The sequence below is a fragment of the Narcine bancroftii genome, chromosome 4 (genome assembly GCF_036971445.1).
Source record: "Narcine bancroftii isolate sNarBan1 chromosome 4, sNarBan1.hap1, whole genome shotgun sequence".
Taxonomy (NCBI): Eukaryota; Metazoa; Chordata; class Chondrichthyes; order Torpediniformes; family Narcinidae; genus Narcine; species Narcine bancroftii.
Genome location: NC_091472.1, coordinates 70,394,090 through 70,412,921, shown reverse-complemented (window position 1 = coordinate 70,412,921; position 18,832 = coordinate 70,394,090).

Genomic DNA, 18,832 nt, shown 5'->3' with positions numbered 1-18,832 from the left:
AGAAGAACCGACTCAGGACGGTGTAATACTAGATCTCCTGTTAGGGAATGAGCTAGGTCAGGTATCGGACATTAATGTTGGAGAACAAATTGGGTCTAGTGATCATAACTCTGTTAGTTTTCGGGTAGTTTTAGGGAAGAGCAAGGAGGGGCATAAAGTTGAGGTTCTGGATTGGAGAAGAGCAAATTTTGAAGGAATAAGAAGGGATTTGGGGACTATTGAGTGGGACAGGATATTTTCAGGTAAGGATATAAATGAAAAATGGAGGATATTCAAAAAAGAAATTTTGCGGGTACAGATATGTCCCAGTGAGGATCAAAGGAAAGGCTGGAAGTCATAGGGAGGCTTGATTTTCGAGGAATATTGGAAATTTGGTTAGAAGAAAAAGGGAGGTGTACAAGAGGTATAAAGAGCAGGGAGCTGAGAATTTGAAGGAGAACTACAAGGAGTGTAGAAGGAACCTTAAGAAAGAAATTAGAAAGGCCAAAAAAAGGCACGAAGAGGCTTTGGCAGACAGAGTAAAAATAAATCCAAAGGGTTTCTATAGGTACATTAAAAGTAAAAGATTAGTGAGGGATAAAATTGAACCCCTTGTAGATAGCGAGGGTAGGCTGAGTGAGAAGTCAGAGGAAATGGGGGAAATTTTGAATGATTTCTTTGCCTTGGTATTCACTAGGGAAAAAAATAATGAACCAGTTGAAGTAAAGAAAAATAGTGGGGAGGCCATGAAGCATATAAGGATAACCGAGGAGGTAGTGATGTGTTGAAAAAGATAAAGGTGGATAAATATCCGGGACCAGACAAAATATTCCCAAGGACATTCAGGGAGGCTTCTGGACAGAGAGTGGAGCCATTAACAGAGATATTTAGGATGTCACTGGCCATGGGGGTAGTGCCAAAGGATTGGAGGGTGGCGCATGTGGTTCCGCTGTTTAAGAAAGGGTCCAAATGTAAACCTGGGAATTATAGGCCCGTGAGTCTGACGTCTGTGGTGGGTAAGTTGATGGAAAGTGTTCTGAGGGATGGTATTTACAAATATTTGGAGGTACAGGGATTGATAGAGAGTAATCAGCTTGACAAACCTGATTGAGTTTTTTGAAGGGGTTACAAAAAAGGTTGATGAAGGGAAAGCTGTGGATGTTGTCTATTTAGACTTTAGTAAAGCTTTTGACAAAGTTCCCCATAGGTTAGAAAAAAGGTGGAGGCATTAGGTATAAATAAGGAGGTAGTGAAATGGATTCAGCAATGGTTGGATGGGAGGTGTCAGAGAGTTGTGGTAGAAAATTGTTTGTCCAATTGGAGACCGGTGACTAGTGGAGTTCCTCAGGGATCGGTCCTGGGTCCACTATTGTTTGTTATATATATTAACGATCTGGAAGTAGGGGTGGAGAATTGGATAAGCAAGTTTGCGGATGATACAAAGATTGGTGGTGTTGTGGACAGTGAGGAAGATTACTGTAGATTAAAAGGTGATTTAGGGAGGCTGGAGGTGTGGGCTGAGAAATGGCTGATGGAATTTAATACAGATAAGTGTGAGGTGTTACATTTTGGAAAGGCAAATTTAAATAGGTCATATGCATTAAATGGTAGGCTATTGAGATGTGCAGAGCAACAAAGGGATTTAGGAGTGATGGTAAATAGTGCCCTCAAGGCTGATACTCAGGTAGATGGTGTGGTGAAGAAGGCATTTGGAATGTTGGGCTTCATAAATCGGAGTATTGAATTCAAGTGTAGGGAGGTTATGATGAAATTGTACAAGGCATTGGTGTGGCCAAATTTGGAGTACTGTGTACAGTTTTGGTCACCAAATTATAGGAAAGATATAAACAAAATAGAGAGAGTGCAGAGAAGGTTCACGAGAATGTTGACAGGATTTCAAGGTTTGAGTTACAGGGAAAGGTTGTGCAGACTAGGGCTTTTTTCTCTGGAGCGTAGAAGATTGAGGGGGGACTTGATAGAGGTGTTTAAGATTTTAAAAGGGACAGACAGAGTAAATGTGGATAGGCTTTTTCAATTAAGAGTGGGGGAGATTCAAACTAGAGGGCATGGTTTAAGATTGAAGGGGGAAAATTATAAGGGGAACATGAGGAGAAATTTCTTTACGCAAAGGGTGGTAGGGATGTGGAATGATCTTCCGGCAGATGTGGTTGAGGTGGGATCATTGGTTACATTTAAGGAAAGACTGGATAGTTACATGGAGAGGAGAGGACTGGAGGGGTATGGACCGGGTGCTGGTCAGTGGGACTAGGAGGGTGGGGATTTGTTACGGCATGGACTAGTAGGGCCGAACTGGCCTGTTCTGTGCTGTAAGTGGTTATAAGGTTATATGGTTATATGGAGGCATAATAACCTCTTATTAGCAAAATAAAAACTATACACAGTGTATACATGTAAACAAATAAAGAACTGTAAACAGATAATGAATGTAAACATACTGACTGTGCAATACAGAAAGAATAAAAATCAATGAAGTGCACAAGTAAGAATCCTTCCTTAAATGAGTGTCTGATTGAGTTTGTTGTTGAAGAGTCTAATGGTGAAGGGGAGGCAGCGATTCCTGACCTGGTGTTGTAAGTCTTATGGCACATATACTTCTATACCAGTTGGATAAAAATGTTGTAAACTGGTGAGCATGTGCCCATATGTCCTTTACTTATGCATTGGAACTACTCTTTGCAGATGATGCCGCTTTAGTTGCCCATTCAGAGCCAGCTCTTCAGCGCTTGACGTCCTGCTTTGCGGAAACTGCCAAAATGTTTGGCCTGGAAGTCAGCCTGAAGAAAACTGAGGTCCTCCATCAGCCAGCTCCCCACCATGACTACCAGCCCCCCCACATCTCCATCGGGCACACAAAACTCAAAACGGTCAACCAGTTTACCTATCTCGGCTGCACCATTTCATCAGATGCAAGGATCGACAATGAGATAGACAACAGACTCGCCAAGGCAAATAGCGCCTTTGGAAGACTACACAAAAGAGTCTGGAAAAACAACCAACTGAAAAACCTCACAAAGATAAGCGTATACAGAGCCGTTGTCATACCCACACTCCTGTTCGGCTCCGAATCATGGGTCCTCTACCGGCACCACCTACGGCTCCTAGAACGCTTCCACCAGCGTTGTCTCCGCTCCATCCTCAACATCCATTGGAGCGCTCACACCCCTAACGTCGAGGTACTCGAGATGGCAGAGGTCGACAGCATCGAGTCCACGCTGCTGAAGATCCAGCTGCGCTGGATGGGTCACGTCTCCAGAATGGAGGACCATCGCCTTCCCAAGATCGTATTATATGGCGAGCTCTCCACTGGCCACCGTGACAGAGGTGCACCAAAGAAAAGGTACAAGGACTGCCTAAAGAAATCTCTTGGTGCCTGCCACATTGACCACCGCCAGTGGGCTGATAACGCCTCAAACCGTGCATCTTGGCGCCTCACAGTTTGGCGGGCAGCAGCCTCCTTTGAAGAAGACCGCAGAGCCCACCTCATTGACAAAAGGCAAAGGAGGAAAAACCCAACACCCAACCCCAACCAACCAATTTTCCCTTGCAACCGCTGCAACCGTGTCTGCCTGTCCCGCATCGGACTTGTCAGCCACAAACGAGCCTGCAGCTGACGTGGACTTTTTACCCCCTCCATAAATCTTCGTCCGTGAAGCCAAGCCAAAGAAAGATACAGGTATACTCCACTTTACGAAAGTAGAGCGTTCCTGTGAAATCTTTCGCAAGCTGAAATGGCGTAAAGTGAAAACCCATTCACTACTACTGAAAACTATTTTGTAAAAGTGAAATTCCATTCAAATTTCATTTGGATAGCAAACACAGTTTCTTCGTAAAAGTGAATTTACTTAAAGCAAGTATTGGTAAAGCAGGGTATGCAGGGTAACCCTAATTTGCATCGGTTTGAGATCTAACACATTTCAAGTCAGTACTTCTGTTGCTCCTCCATAAAAAATTTCAAGAGTATTAACAACTGAATGTCAGATTTAATAGGTGCAAGAATTTGAGTAAAATATTGCATTACTGATGCAGCTGGATGATCTGTCAGTGGTAAAGGATGCACAGCTTTAGTTTTTCTTAAAATATTTTTATTAATTTTAATAAAGAACTTATACAAACAATAAGGATATAATTCATTAAGATATTATGGACAATTACATAAACTAAAAAAGATATTCCATATCACTAACATACATAAATTGTAAATCATATCCATAATTCATATTCTAAAAAGTATATACCTTTTTTAGAAAAAACTAATAATACAAAAAAAAGAGGAAAGAAGAAAATAGAGGACAAAAATTTAAACCCCTTACCTAACCGCATTGCCAGATGCTATATTTGACTAGTATTAAAAGAAAAACTAAGGTTAAAAAAAATAATGTATGGAACGTGGAAAAAAATAGACGTCAGACAATTTAATTACATTGGAGTAAAATTATAAAATAAGGTAATGAGTCATAAATGACCCCCATAACTTCTGGAATCTTATATTTGAATTATGAATTGAATGAAGAATCTTTTCCATGTTCAAGCAGGACATGATGTCACGCAACCATTTATCATGAGTAGGCAGGGCAGCATCCTTCCATTTAAGTAAAATCGTATGCCTTGCCAAAAGAGAGATGAAAGGAATGGCACAACTTTGAACCAAGGATAAAGAAGAATCATTCCGTCCTTATGCTTCTCTGCTCTTACACCCATCACATCAGGGAATCATTTTGGAATAAAAGCAAAAAAATTTAGCCTTAGACAATGCGCTCTATGTACCACTTTCAATTGTAATAGACAATGTCAAACACATAATGAAGAGCTATTAACCAACTGCCATATGATACCTTCAGTAACCCTGCAGGAGGAGCACAGCCCCACCTGGTCAAGATCAGACAGCTCAATTCAGTCTCAGACACACTTTGTCTTCGTGTTGAAAGCCATCACAGTCAGAGCCAACAATATGACACTGGAGATCTTCTCTGACCATGGCCTCCTTCACACTTCTTGTTACCATAGTGTTTTTTTCCACCAATTTTTATGATTTTCCAGCAACAGTCAATGTTTTGTCTTCATCATCATCAGAGTGGGCTGAGTCAGAGTGATGAGGATTTGGCTCAACAGGCTTCAGTGAGAACAGGTAAGAGGTGAGGAATTGTTGGACTTGAAGTCAGAAGGGGCCACCCTATTCAAGGAACAAAAAGGATTCAGCAGCCAGAAGACTGGTAAGGGCAGGTTTTTTTAGATATATATTTTGTTCTTTTAGTCATAGACAGTGGGAATGGCAGCTAAGGCAGGGGAATGTTCCTCTTGCAAAATGTGGGTCGTCAGCAGTATCTCTGATGACTTCACCTGTAAGAAGTGCATCCAACTGCAGCTCCTGACAAGCTGAGTTAAGGAATTGGAGATGGACTTGGATGAACTCTGGATCATTTGGGAGGCAGAGAGGGTAATAGACAGGAGTTACAAGGACACTATCACACCGAGGAGTCAGGAGGAGGGTAGATGAGTGTGATAGTACAGATCTATCACCAATGTATATAGTGTATATAGTTACAGTATCTAGACTGTGCTTACAGCGATTGGCTGAGAGCTAAGCCACGCCTACTGTCTGGGCCTTAAAGGGTTGTGTCCCTAGCTAGGTCGGATCATTCTGGACTGGTCGGCCACCTGTGAAGAGCTCCTGTCTTTTGCTAATAAAAGCCTTGGTTTGGATAAACAAGTCTTTGGTTCTTTCGACGAGCTCTACAATGAGTGACAGGAGTTGGAAAGGAACCAGGCAGGCAGTGCAGGACACCCCTGTGGCCATCCTCCTCAACAACATGTATTCCATTTTGGATACTGTTGGGGGGAACAAGTCACAGAGATCAGGTCTCTTGCACGGAGTCTGGTCCTGTGGCTTAGAAGGGAAGGGAAAAGAAGAGATGAGCTGAAGTGATGGGGGATTCCATAGTTGGGGGACAGATAAGAGGTTCTGTGGAAGAAATCCTGAATTATATGCTGCCCCCCTGGTGTCAGGGTCCGAGATATCTCAGATGGAGTTCGTAGCATTCTCAGGAGGGAGGGTGACCATCTAGATGTCGTGGTCCATGTAGGGACCAATGCCATGGGTAGGAGGTCCTGCAAGGAGAATTCAGGGAGTTAGGCACTAGGTTGAGGACTGGACCTCCAAGGTAGTGATCTCAGGACTGCTACCTGTGCCATATGCTAGTTAGGTTAGAAATAGGAGGATATTGGAGCTTAACATGTGGCTAAAGGTGCAGGAGGGAGGGCTTCAGGTTTTTGGATCATTGGTCTCTCTTCCAGGGAAAATGGGTCCTGTTCCGATGGGACGGTTTGCATCTGAACTGGAGAAGGACTAATATCCTTGTGCGAAGGTTTGCTAGTGCTGCTCTGATGTGTTTAAACTAGATTTGCAGGGGGGAGGGGAGATGAAACCAGAGTGCCAGAGCAGATAGAGGAGTGGAGGAGAGAAAAGATTATGTTAAAATTGCATAGAAGTCAATAGATTGAATGTGGTGGAAATATTCAGGTGCACCTATTTCAATGCAAGGAGTATTGTAGGAAAGGCAGATGAGCTTAGAGCATGGATTTGCACATGGAATTATGAAATTGTGGCCATTAGTGAAACTTGGTTGCAGAAGGGGCAGGACTAGCAGTTCAATGTTCTGGCCTTCTGTTGTTTTAGACGCGATAGAACGGGGAAGGAGTGGCGTTGCATGTTAGGGAAAGTATCACAGCTGTGCTCAGGCAGTGCAGACCAGAGGGCTTGTCTACATAGGCTGTATGGGTGGAGCTGAGGAACAAGAAAGGTATGACCATGCCCATAGGGTTGTATTATAGACAGCACAAGAATTGCAAGAATTGAAGGTGCAAATATGTAGAGAAATAGCAGACAGCTGCAGGAAACATAAGGTTGTGATAGTAAGAGATTTTAACTTTCGACAAATTGACTGGGACTCTCATACTGCAAAAGAGCTGGATAGCTTGAAGTTTGTCTAATATGTTCAGGAAAGTTTTCTAAATCAATATATAGAGGTACCAACTAGAGAGAGTGCTGAATCTGAATCTCCTATTAGGGAATGAGACAGAAAAATGTGAAGGGGAACATTTTGGGTCCAGTAATCAAAATGCCATTAGTTTCAAGATAATTATGAAGGATAGGTCTGGGCCTTGGGTTGAGATTCTACATTGGAGAAAGACCAATTTTGAGGAAGTGAAAAAGGATCTAGAATGGGTGGAATGGAATAAATTGTTTTTGGGCAAGGATGTGCAAGATAGGTGGAGGACCTTGAAAGGTGAAATTTTGAGAGTATAGAGTTTATATGTTCTTGTCAGGATCAAAGACAAGGAAAAGAAAGGTATATAGCAGGTATTGGCAGCATGAAGCAAATGAGATATTTGAGGAGTATAAAAAATGCAAGGAAAAACTCAAGAAAGAAATCAGGAGGTGAAAAGAAGAGATGAGGTGGCTTTGGCAGATAATCTGAAGGAAAATCCTAAGGGTTTCTATAGGTCTATTAAGATCAAAAGGATAATAAGGGACAAAATTGGTCCCCTTGAAGATCAGAGTGCAGCTCCGTATAGAGCCAAAAGAGATAGGAGAGGTCATAAATGATTTTTTTCCATCAGTATTCACTCAGGAAAAGGACAGAGTTGTGGGAAGTGAGGAAAACAAGCAGCGAGGTCATGGAACCTATACAGATGCAGGATGGATATGTTTAAAGGGGATTTAGAAGTCCATTTTAATGCTTAGTGTCTGGAACACACTGCCAGGAGAGATGGCAGAAGCAGATGTGATGTTTCTTTTTATTGTAATAAAGAAACTTGGCTTCTTTTAAAACAAATATACTTTATTAGCTAAAGCATTCATGAATCCATCTTGAATCTACTGCTGCAACCCATTAATCGCTGACTCCCTCTAGTGGTTGGAAGTGTCACCAGCAGCTATCACTTCATCCCCTTTCATTGAGATGTTTAATCTAACATGACATACTAATACAATATTCATTTCAATTAACAGTTTAACACACATGTAAACACAAGAATTAGCAGCACCTATTTTAAGTATGCAGTTCTTTTTCTTCTAGAGATTCAGTTTGTCAGTTGCTTTGATGACAAGTGTGGATCTTCTTAACACAGGTGCTTGTGTCAGCTCTGCTGGTCCACTACTGGTTGTGTCTTCTCTGTTGCTGTGCAGGCTGGATCTTCTGCATTTGTCTGTTCCTGCAGTGTCTCTTGTGTTTTCAGCAGGATCTTTTGATTCCTTCTCAGTATTAGACCATCCTCTGTTCTGACAGTGAAGGATCTTGGATTTACTTCCTCCAGAACTGTAGCCTTTTCATCCCAAGTGTTGTAATCTCTGAGTCTCACTGTGTCATGTTGTGCCAGTCTCCCTAGGTTTTTTGCTGTCTTGTCATAGTTTGCTTTTTGTCTCCATTGCAGATTCTTTTGTTTCTGTTCAACATCTTCTACATCTCTACTTGGGTCTGCAGAGTAGGGAAGTGTGGTGCATGATCTACGTCCCATCAGAAGCTCAGCAGGTGACATGCCATATTCAAGTGGCAAAACTCTGTAACTCAATAGAGCTAGATATGGATCTGTGCTACTGATGTGCTTTCTTGAGCAGCTGTTTAACTATGTAAACTCCTTTCTGTTTTACTGTGGATGCAGAAAACTTGAAGTCACATGTCAAAAATCATACTCTTCTGCAAAGTTCTGGAATTCACTACATCTGTAGCATTCTCCATTATCACTGTAGACAGTTTGATGATTTCCATGTCTTGTAAAGATCAATTTAATATATTTGATCACACAAGCAGCAGACATATTATGAAGCAGTATAATCTCTGGATAGTTTGATAGATAATCAATAATGAGCAAGTAATTATTTCCATCCATGTGGAACAGATCAGTTCCAACTTTCTACCATGGATCTGCTGGTAAGTCAGTTATTATCATGGATTCCTTTGTCTGCTTTGTGTGGTGTTTCAAACAGGATCTCACAGCTTGAAACCATCCTGTTGATGTCAGCATTTATCCCTGGTCAGTAAACAGTTCTGACCCTCTTCTTGCATTTTTCCATTCCAAAGTGTTCCACCCCCCTCCCCCATGCACCCTTTTCAGCATCTCCCATCACAGTGAATTGAGGAATGATAATTCTGCTCTGTCTGAGTAGAAGCCCATTGACAACGCTCAGCTTTGATGCTGTAGTATGGCTGACTCACCTCAAGGCAATCCTTCATTCAGATTCCTGACGACTTTTTACAAAAGTGTGGCCTTTTCTGGTTTCAGTTGTGGTCTATTTGGATTTCATGTCAGATACGAAGAGATTCAATGATCAGATTCACATGGAGATTCACATTTGTCTCTGTGGAGCTCTCATTATGTGCTTCACTTTGCGTTGTTGCCCTGGACAATGCATCAGCTAACACAATCAGTTTCCCTGGTGTGTAAACTCTCTCATCTAAGCTTAAGTTTTCAGATGCTTTGCCACTAGTGATGCATGTCCCATCTGGGACTACTGTGATCTGAGGTGGTGCTCTCTATCTTAAGTTTCACCTTGAGTTTACATTTTCCTTTCATGTCGATGCTCTATCCATTGTAGGCTTTGAGCAGTGCAGAATTTGCATGGATGTATGGATTTATCTTCATTACCCTGATGTCACAGATCAAATTGACCTTTTCCCATGTGTCCAGCTTGAAAAGAATATTTTTTCCCTTTGTATGTAATGATACAGTCTACTTGTCCTGCTCGACGCTGTTCACACTTGGCTGTTTAGTGTCTGTTCAATTATAATCTTCCTGAGGGCAGTTTCTTCTATAATGTATAGTGTGCAAACTTTCACTTCTGTTTTGTTTCCCTTTTGTAAAACATTGTTTGAACAATGATTCTGCCCTTTGCACTTATTACAGATTTTTTACATAGCTTGTGTACCACATCGTTTGCACTTGAATATCTCCATCTTTTTGTTGTTTCCTATACTTCATTTTTTTGTTTATGTGTGTTGTCACACATTGTGGCTGTAGCTAAGCCTTTATTTTCACTGGCTTTTGCACTCTCACCAAATCTTTTGCATACTGCAGAGCTATTTTACTGGCATGGCATATCTTCACAGCTCCAGCTAAGGTAAACTCTGTCTCTTGCAGCAACCTCTCACTTTTTATCAATAATTCTAAACACAATTTGATCATGAATCATTGAATCTTGCATTAAAAAAGTATCAAAGCTCTCTCCCTGCAGCTGCATGTGTGAGTAAAAACATACTTTTTGAATATTTAATTTTTCTTCGGTGAACAGTGTTCATCAAACATTTCGATAACCTTGTCAAACAAGCCCAGGTCTTCTGCCTTGGCAAAAGCAAATGTATTGAAAACCTATAGTGCTTGAGGTCCCACCATTGTAAGTAGCAGAACCATCTTCCATGCGTCAGGTTTGCTGTCGACTTCAGTGGCTTGCAGGTACAGCCTGAGTCATTGTTTGAATAATCTCCACTCTTGGTCTTCATTTCCAGTCCAATTTACAGCATCAGGAATCTTCACTTTCCATTTCTCTTCTGCTAATGATTAATGCACATTCTGCACACTTCTAGTGTTTCTTCCACTCCTGGTACCATGTGATGTTTCTTTTATTGTAATGAAAAGAATTGGGTTCTTTTAAAACAACAATACTTTATTAGCTAAAGCATTCATAACCATATGGAGGCATCCATCTTGTATCTACTGAACTGCAACCCACTCATCTCTGACTTCCTCTAGAGGTCAGGAGTAACACTAGCACTGTCACTGCTACAGAGAGTGATGTTTAGGAAGCATTTAGACAAGCAAATTAACTGGTAGGGAAAGGGTGGATGTAGACCATGTGCAAGCAGATGGAATTAATTTAATTTTGCATTACATTTGGCACAGATACCATGGGCCAGAGTCTTTTACTGTGTTGTACTGTTTTATGTTTTGCTCTAAATTCTTACGTTAATACTCTGGTTGCAATGCACTTTGTGTCTGTAGCCATGCATGATCACAATTAGGTGACTGGAGTGGCACTTTACACACAAACATCTTCATAGATCAATAATAGATGAACAAAGATACACAAAAAGGGGTGACAAACAGAAATGAGGCTCATGAAATAAAGGAGATACAGATAGTGGTGAAAAGATTAAAAAAAGTCTCATGCAGATAAAAAAGTCAAAACACTATAGAACACGACAGCACAGAAATAGCCCTTCAACCCAAACTATTATTCTGCCTAAACGCATCAACCAGCACCCAAACCATAACCCTCCCATGCATGTACCTATCCAAATTTCTCTTAAATGTTGAAATCAAACCTGCATCCATCACTTCTGCTGGCAGTTAGTTCCACACTCTCACCACCCTCTGTGTGAAAAATTTCCCCCTAATATTCCCCTTAAACATTTCACCTTTCACCCTTAACCCAAGAAACAACCTAACTTTACTTTATTTTTCCTAGTGGTCACAAGGCAGGTTGTGTAGATTCCCCTCTGGTCATTCACCTCAGTAACAGGTATACTGCTTTGGATACTGTTGTAGAGGGTGGGTTAACCCATAAAATGGAAACAGCAGCTGCCAGATTAGTGGTACCATGACTTGACTCTGAGGCTCAGCAGGGAAGGGTGAAGTCAGGTAGAGTGGCAGTGGTTGGAGAGTCCATAGTTAGAGGCAGAGATACACATTTGTATGGCCACAAGCAAGACTCCAGATGGCGTATTACCTCTTTGGTGTCAGGATCAAGGATGTCTCTGATTGGGTACAGGACATTCTGAGAGAAGATGGAGAGCAACCAGATGTTGTGGTCCACATTGGTATCAATGACATAGATGGGAAGAGAGATGTGATCCATCAGAATGATTTCAGGGAGTGAGGGAACAAGTTTAAAAAGCAGGACATCTAGGGTTGTAATTGTAACACAACTGATTGCACTCAGAGACAAGTGAGGAGTACAAACTCACTTTTAGAAGCTTACAATCAATGGCTAGTAGACATAATAGTCCTCAGATAAATCTAAGGTATAGTGGGAAAACCAGGGTTTATATTGGGGTAGGTGAGGGTGTAGCCAGCCATCTGAATAATACACAGTGAATTCCAGTTCACTGCATTCACCCCAGAATAGAGCCTGTGGGTGAAAAACAGAGATCATACGTTCAAAAAATGCTAATAGTTTACAAATATTTACACATTAAGTCTGTCGGGGAACTAGTTATTTTGGTCGAGCGCCTCAGTACTGGAGGACTTTGGGCTTCCTGAACTTCCTGGACCCCCTGTAGTACAGGATTACTGAGTCTTGAGGGCTCCGGCTCTCTTCTGGATAATTTCCCAAACAGCGTCCTCTGAAACCCTGGGTGGGGTACTCAGTAGTTCCTGGCTCATTTGAGGCATCAGATCCACAGTTCTGGCAGCTGCCAGGTCTCTGATCGAGAGGGTATCTCCTCTGCCATCAGGGCATTCCACGTAGACAGGGCATCTGGAGGTTCATTGAGAGTACCTGGCCTGTATGCTATATCCTAATTGGAGATGGAGAGCTCAATCCTCCACTTATGATCTTATCATTCTTTATTTTATCCCTTTTTGCATTATTAAATATGAATGCCACCGATCACTGGTCAGTGAGCAGTGTAATTTTTCTGCCGGCCAGGTAATGCCTCCAGTGCCTGATGGCCTCTACAACGGCTAGAGCCTCTTTCTCCACTCATGGGTTCCAAAGCTAGTAACCTTGTAGGGTGTGGGAGATAAAGGCAACTGGCCTGCCCACCTGGTTAAGGGTAGCAGACAGAGCTATGTCAGAGGTATCACATTTCCACATGGAAAGGTGAATTCACGTCCACCGCAAGCATGGTGGCCTTTGGGACGTAGCTCCGAACATAGTCAAAAGCTGCCTGGGCTTCAGCCAATAATGGGAAGAAGGTGGATTTTAAGAAGGGGCGGACTTTAACCATGTAGTGAGGGACTCACTGGGTGTAGTAAGAGAAAAAGCCTAGGCACCTCCTTAAGGATCAGAAGGTCTAATAGGGAGTGCATTCAATTGGGGTCAGGGCCAATTATACCATTCTCCACCACGCAGCCCAGGATCACCAGGCATTTTTTAATCTAGAACATGCACTTACTAGAATTGTATGTGAGATTCAGGGCCTTGGCCGTGTGGAGAAACTTCTGGAGGTTGGCATCGTGGTCTTCCAGAGAGTGTCCACAAATGATGGCGTTGTTGAGGTAAGGGAAGGTGGCCTTCAACTTGTATTCATGGACCATTTTGTCCATCTGTCTCTGGAAGACCAAGACCCCATTAGTGCCAAAAGGGACCCTTCAAAACTGACCGTCATCCTCAAATGCTGTGTAGGGGCGATCCTCGGAACAGATCAGTAACTGATGGTATGCAGCTTTCAGGTCAATGATCGAAGAGACCCGATACTGCACAATTTCATTTACCATGTCCAAAATTTGGGGGAGTGGGTATGTGTCCAGGAATGTGAAACAATTAATTGTTTGGCTATAATCAATCACTAACATGGATTTTTCTTCCCCTTTTACAACTACTACCTGGGCTCTCCATGAGCTGTTGCTAGGCTCAATTATATTCTCTTTGAGCAGCCACTGTCTCTCGGCTCTAATAAATTCCCGATCCCCGCACTGTATTGCCTACTCTTTATGGCTATTGGTTTGCAATTGGGAGTCAAGTCCGGAAACAGTGGGGGGATCAATATTTAGGGTGGAGAGACTGCATGTGGTGTCCAGCTTTTGGGACCCTCTGTTCCGCACCATGATTAGAGGAAGTGGGCCAGAGTACTCCATGGTCATGCTTTTAAGGTGGCACAGGAAATCCAGGCCCAGCAATACAAAAGCACACAAATCCTTCAGTAAATACAATCTGAACTTACAAAATTTCCCCCCTTTTAAAGTTAGATGTACTACACAATACCCCTGGATCATCGCAAAGTGCGAGTGCGAAGTGAGGAAAATATGATAGTCCATTGGGTACACTTTTAAATTGTACCGCAGAGCAGTCGCAGAGTTTATAAAGATCTCAGTGGATCCAGTGTCTACCAAGCAATCATTCAAGTGTCCATTTACCCTCACTTTCATAGTCGAGTTATTTAATTGGTGAGGTATTGCCTGATTCAGGACGACCAATACCAGTGCTCTGGAAACCCTGTTTCTCCCCATGCTGATGGGTGACTCTCTTGGCCTGCGGGCAGACAAGATGGTGTCATCCAAGAGGCGCAGCAGGATGGCTGTCCTCCATCTTGATCCAAAGGAGGACTAGGTGATGTCGACCTCAAGGCGCGGTAAGATGACTGCTTTTGCTTTCCACAATGCTTTACTTCCAATGGCGGGTCTCACCATAAGGTGCAGCAAGATGCTGGTGGCGAGCCATACAGAGAGGCTGAGGCTGCCACTTCAAGAGTCAGGCATGGGTTGAATGCTGATTCGGGGGTCACACACATACGGTCGCCCTCTCTGGGTTGCCTTTAGCCATGCAGATCTTCACCTAGTGCCCTTGTTTACCGCATCCTGAGTACACTGTATCCTTCGTGGGGCATCGGGCATGGGAATGCTGTGGCTGTCCACAGAACTAGTCTCCCTGGTCACGCGTGGCCACAGCAGCCAGCACTGGGCCTGCGGGGACCACCAATGCCCCAATGATCTGGTCCTCTGAAAAGGTGCCACTTTCGCCATGAGGTTGTCAGCTCCTACTTGGGCCTGTTCGAGTGCTTTCGCCAGTTCCAGAGTGCTGGCTAAGTCTTTCTCCCCCAACTCTAGCAGTCACTGCCTCATGTACCTCGACCTCACTCCTGCCATGAGGGAGTCCCGGATTTGTTCCTCCTTTCTTACCTGGGCCGTGACTGCTTCACAGTGGCATTTTCTAGTCAGGGCCCATGGTTCAAGGACATAATTGTCCAACAACTCACCCGGATTTTTCCGACGTTGAGAGAGCTGGTGCCTTGCCAGCACATTGTCCTGAGGCCTCATGTAGTGGGCTTTCAAACCTATGGCAGATTCGTAAGTAGCAGTCTCTGATGAGAGCGAACCCCTTGGGTCCGATTCAAGAGAGAAGTGCAGATCTCCGTAGACTATCAGAGTTGAAAACATCTTGAGTGGCCGTCAGGTAGGACTGGAAGCACTCCAGTGAGTAGGCGAATTCCTCTGGGGCCTCTGGGCACAGAGGGTCGACCTGGAGCATGCCTGGCTTCAAAAGGGCTTCCATACTGCTTCAAAGTTAAGCTATTAAAATTGTAACACAACTGATTGCACTCAGACAAGTGAGGAGTACAAACACACATTTAATAGCTTACAATCAATGGCCAGTAGACACAATAATCCTCAGGTGAATCTGAGGTAAGGCAGGAAAAGCAAGGTTTACATTGGGGTAGGTGAGGGTGGAGCCAAGGGAGGAGCCAGTTCACTGCAGTAATCTTAGGATTACTACCAGTACCATGTGCTGGTGAAGCAAGTAATATGAAGATAGTGAAATTCAATTTGTGCCTAAAGAGCTGGTGTAGGAGGAAAGGCTTCAGATATAGAGATCATTAGGCTCATTTCCAAGGCAGGTGGGATCTGTACAAGAGTGACAGGGCAACCTAAATTGGAGAGGAACCAATATCATCACAATGTTTGCTCATGCTACTTCAGGTGGGTTTAAACCAGAGTGGCAGGAACATGGGAACAAGAGTAGCAGAGCAACAAGTGGAGGAGTTGCAGGGTGGCAGATGTTAGGGCAAGTAACTCTATGGAAGGACAGAATGGGATATGTGAATGGACACTGTGAGACTGATGGCTGGGGTATGTTTATTTTAAAGCAAAGAATATTAAGTGTAAATCAGATAATTTTAGAACCTGATTACCGAATTTTCAGCATTATTATGAAGCAGCTCAATTCAAATTTCTTAGTGCATTAATGAATATGGACGACCCACCTAGTTGGGTAAAGATAGAAATGGCGGTTATTTTAGAAAAATTTCCTCATGAGTTTTTGTTTCGATGGAATAAAAATTTATTACGAACTTATGATGTGCCAATATTGAAACATTTATTGAATTTATGGACAAGTAAACTTAAAAAATTGGGACTTAAAAATATATATTCTGGAAGATTGCCATTATATAATAATCAACTTGTTCCTTTTACGGTCTCTTATGCCACTTTGAAACAATGGGAAAAGAAGGAAATAAAAAAATTATCTGATTGTTTTTCTGAGGGTTGTTTTTGTTCCTTTGACAAATTGCAAACGAAATATGATATTAGTGCAAATTCTATATTTGTATATTATCAATTAAGATCTTTTGTAAAACAGTTATGTGGTCAACATATGATTTTATTGCCTGAATCTAGTTTTGAAGAATATGTACTTTCAATACCAAAAAAGGGATATATATCTGATTTGTATTGTATTTTACAAGAAATTAATAGTAAAAAAGACTGGGATAAAGATAAGTTGAAATGGGAAAAAGATTTAGGACATAAAATAGCTGAAGAAGCTTGGATGGAAATTTGTCAGAATAGTATTCGGAAATTAATTAATGCTAGACTAGCGATGATTAATTATAATTTTATTCATCAGCTATATTTAACGCCGGAGAAATTTAAAAAATTTGGTTTTAGTAAGTTGGATTCTTGTTTTCGATGTGATCAGACGGCCAATATTTTTTTGCATACTGTTTGGCTTTGTGATCGATTGCAACAGTTTTGGAAAGGTATTCAATCTGTTTTTAACAGTTTATATAATATCCATCTTGTATTATATCCCGATATATTTTTATTAGGGAACATGCAATCATTAATCGATTTAGGTTTAGAGGATTATCAGATTTTATTTATTTATTTAGCTTTAGTTGTGGCTAAGAAATGTATAGCACTTACTTGGAAAGATAGAAATATACTAACTTTAGATAAGTGGTATTTGGAAATGAAATTTTGTTTGACCATGGAAAGGATATCTTTTTCAATTCAGGATAAGATGTCTTTTTATAAGTTAAAGTGGACTCCGTTTGCTAATTATATGCATTTAAGTTTGATTTAAATATATGTTTAAGTGTGATATTTTAGAATTGACAATTTTTTTTGTTGTTGTTAGAATTGTTTTAGGTTAAGTTTTATCTCTTTTTTTTGTAAGTGGGTATTTTTTTCATATATAATATTGTCAATTTTATTAACTCTTCACTTTATTTTGGGGGAGGGTTGGACTAATTTTAAGTTAGACTATTAATATTGTGTTACAATTAACGGGGAGGGGGGGTTATTTTGTGTAGTTTTCTGATGTAATATTGTAATCATACCTTTTTAAATTCTTTTTTTCTATTTTTATTTAAATGTAATTCTTTATTGTATTCATGTTATAAAATTTTAAATAAAGTCTTTTAAAAAAAAAGATAATTTAAGAACCTGGATCAGTACTTGGAATTACAATGTCATGGTCATTACAGAGTTGTAGCTTCATCCACCATAAAGAAGGTCTCAAAACACTTTGGTTTTTTTTCTGGACAAGAGACCCAACCAGTCACCCTCCACCACCACCCTCATCCACTTCGCACAACTTGTTCTCACACTTAATAACTTCTCCTTTGACTCATCTCACATCCTTCAAATCAAGAGTAACCATGGGTGCCCATATGGGTCCCAGCTATGCCTGCCTGTTTATGTGTTTTGTGGAGCAATCCATGCTGCAAGCGCACAGAGTTAAGGCCCATCAACTCTTCCTCCGCAATAATGACGACTACATTTGGACTGCTTCATGCACCCATGATGAGCTTGGCAACTTCATTCACTTGGCTGCCAACTTCTACCCTGATTTCAAGCTCACCTGGTCCATCTCCATCAACACTCTCTTCTTTCTAGATCTCTCTGTCTCCATCTTGGGAGTCAAGCTTTCCACTAACATATTTTATAAACCCACCAACTGCCACGACTACATTTCCTCACACCCAGTCCCCTGCATGGATTTTATTTCCTTCTCGCATTTTGTCCATCTCTGCCAAATCCGTTCCCAGGATGAGGTCTTCCAGTCCAGATCATCTGAAATGTCCGCTTTCTTCCCTTATTATCAACTCAGCCCTAACCTGCATATCCTCCATTTCCGCTTATCTTCCCTGGCCCCATCTGTAAAAGTCAGCCCACACTGTAAGAAAACAAACAGCAGAAAACAGCAGAATTAATTAAGCAAATACTAGTTTCCTTATTTAACCTTTGTAATGCTAGCAGAAGCAAAGGGATTTAAGAAAGAATTTAGTAACTCATTCTTTACACTGAGCCCTCCACTCAAAACATAAGACTGTTATCATACTTTCATACACATCTTTGGCAGGGGTCTGCATGAGACCCTTACAAGTTTCACACATCTGCATTTTGTGTTTACTATAACATGTTACTCTGTAATGTCTTCAAATGTCTGAGAAAGTCAGGGTGTCTTGAACCCAAGGTTTATTGACATTTTTGTGAAGTTGGCTACTATCTCACGGCACAGATGTAAAGAAGGCAATTATATTCCCATCATTGCACAAGCAGGTTCTCTATTTTTCTACTTAATCCATTAACCCTTTGTTAAGCATATTTGTAAAACTTATTCTTTCACATTCCTTCATTTTATCATTTCATAATAATATGAGTGTTTGAATATGGTTTATTTTTCCTTTATATACCCTACTATTGAAGATAAAAGCAAAAAAGCAAATGAAACTATACTATGATCTGTCATGATAATCACATAACAAGTTAGCTTTAAGATATGAATGAATCAAACAGAAGAATCTCCCTATTGTTATTTCTCGAGTGTAGTTTTCTACTCATCCTCTATCCACTCTCACTTTTTATCCTTCATATACTTGAAGAATATTTTTGT